Genomic DNA, 2,484 nt, shown 5'->3' on the forward strand with positions numbered 1-2,484 from the left:
GGCTGACGACAAAATGTACAGTCATAGACAAAACCCAGGTTAGTCATAAATCTAGAAAATAAGAATGTAAAACACTCTTCGTCTTTCATCATGAGAATCTCGGCGTCTTGGGAACATTGAGCTCTTAAACGGAAATCAAAACTTCATCAAAGAAAGTTCTCCCGCTCCAAGAAAATCTCTTAATTGTTAAAACCTGGGCTACACATTATATTCATTTATTTTACAAACGGAAAGCGGAGAACATTTAAAAATAACTGGTTGACCATTTAGAAATAGTCTAACCTCCATTTAAAACCATGCCAAAATTAGACTGTTATCAATAAATGTTAAAAACAGTTTACGAATACTGCTGTGATCTGTCCGTTTGGAGGTCTGACTTTTGGAAATGATGAGCGTAAGATGCATACCCAGCTGCAGCTGAGGGCTTCTGTCCGGTCAGACGATGTCTTTCTCTGTGTCCGTCCCTCTGTGCCTTCTGTTCTCTTTGTATCCCCCTCTCTCTTCGACGTGCGCAGTAAGATGCTGTTGTGCACTTTGTGCCTGTGTGTGATAGAAATCTGTAAGTCGCAGTTTTCGTTCAGAGCGCAGTGCAGACGACGGTCGCGCGCGCATTTGTCCGCATTTCAGCAGCTGAAAGTTGCTCTGTGAAGTCGCTTCTCGCGCAGTTTTATTCTCGCGCACCGGGACTAGCCTCTTTTTCCAAGTGGCATGTAAGACATGAAGTCGACGTCATCGTCATCGCCCCTGCTCTCCGATGCGTGATGTGTCACAGCGCTCCGTGTTACGACACTTTTGGAAAGTTCGACATTCGTCATTAGACAGGTGAGCAAAGGCAGCGCTGCATGTAAAGCAGGCGACAAAGTCATTAAAAATCAACACGTTTCAATATAGCCGAGGGAATTGATCAAAATGCCTAATCAAATATGCCTTTCTAGGGCACCACGTGTCTGCTTATGCGATTTAAGGTTTTATTTATAAGGTGTGAATTACGGTAATAAAACAAATTAATCTCGCGCAGTCAAGCCATAGATCTTTTGTGTTCATGTAAGGGGTGCGTGACGGCGCGCGCTCCCAAGTGTCCCTGAGTGCGCCAAGAGCAAGCGCGCGAGGGAGATGTCCATTTCATAGTTCTGAAATCAGCGCGTGAGCCCGAGCTCTCCAGTTGTGGAGATTGTGAATGTGTGTGTGTGTGTGTTAGAGCCTGTATCTCATACTGCTAACAATCTTTACATCTTGTGCACCAATTGTGACTGTTGGGTGCCCCTGGTTACCCCTGTTTGCAACAAGCTCCTTGGTCATCAAAGCTCCTGACACCAGGTGGACCATAGACTGTACTGTATATAACTTTTAACAGACGGCACACTGTCCAGTTCTATATATGTGTGTGTGTAGTTTGTATAGTGTGTGTAGTGTGTGCAATGTGTAGTGCCTCGGCCTGACAGGGCAGTGATGACCATAACTACAACAAGCCTTTAAGTACTGTGGTAAACTTTGCAAAGTTGTGAAATATAATCGCATATTCTGTGTTTTGAATGTGGGCGACTGGCATTTAAATGTGTTCATAATAACGTGCTGCTTGGGATGAAACTAGCAGTTTTTCAGCCGAAACAGGGCCTGTGTGTGTGTGTGTGTGTGTGGGACCTGTCGAAACTAATCGCTGATTTCACTCGTCTTCTCATGCAGTTTTAAAAGAAGTAAATAGTTTTAGTGTGTGTAGTGTGTGCAGTGTGTAGTGATACAGAAGTAAATCATTTTACAATATTTCAGTCAAGCCTTAGTTGGTTTAGACTACAACTGAACGTGTGCAAAATGCAAAGTAACCTAAAGGGCTATTAATTCCTCTCCTCTCCTCTTCTCCTGTCCTCTCTTCTCCTCTCCTCCACTCGCCTCTCCTCTCAGGATGGGAGCCTGGGTCCTGAGTAAGAAAGTAAGCAAGTGTGTGTTTGTCTGTGTGTGTGTGTGTGTGTGTGTGTATGTGTGAGTCCTGAGTAGCAGGTTGTGGCTGTAATTAGCAGGATGAAAAGCAGGGTAATATATCAGTCATCATGGTCCTGAGCGCGGTATGTGTGTGTGTGTGTGTGTATGTGTGTGTGTGTGTGTGTGTGTGTGTGTGTTTGTGTGTGTGTGTGTGTGTGTGTGTGTGTGTGTGTGCGGAGCGGAGAGCTAACAGGAGCCACGCTGCCTGGAGGAAATGAGAACGGTAAATGGTGTCATAAATGTGCTGTTTACGGAGCGGCCGCGTCACTCCCTGGGGGGGCGTTTGCGGAGCCGCTGCATCTCCCTGGGGGGGCGTTAGCGGGGCCTTAGCGGTGTGCTGCGCTACTCACGTCTGAGAGGTGGCCACTACGATCACAGGAGCACACCGCAAGCTCTTAGCAGAGCAACCACAGCAGCAATTACAGCTCGTCCTAAGCACTCACACACATCCCTCTATGTGTGTGTGTGTGTCTCGGCAATTACAGCTATATGAGTGTGTCTGCGATT

General features: G+C 46.2%; 1 protein-coding gene across 1 annotated transcript in view; it reads right to left on the reverse strand.

Moving 5' to 3' along the window:
- LOC125309553 (glucagon family neuropeptides-like) overlaps window positions 1-668 on the reverse strand; it is a 3,992-nt gene extending 3,324 nt beyond the window's left edge. The window contains exon 1 of the mRNA XM_048266556.1: window positions 408-668. The gene's annotated coding sequence lies outside the window, so the exon portion shown is untranslated. The remainder of the gene's footprint in view (window positions 1-407) is intronic.
- Between the last annotated feature and the right edge of the window lie 1,816 nt (window positions 669-2,484).

Source organism: Alosa alosa, chromosome 16, assembly GCF_017589495.1.
Source record: "Alosa alosa isolate M-15738 ecotype Scorff River chromosome 16, AALO_Geno_1.1, whole genome shotgun sequence".
Taxonomy (NCBI): Eukaryota; Metazoa; Chordata; class Actinopteri; order Clupeiformes; family Clupeidae; genus Alosa; species Alosa alosa.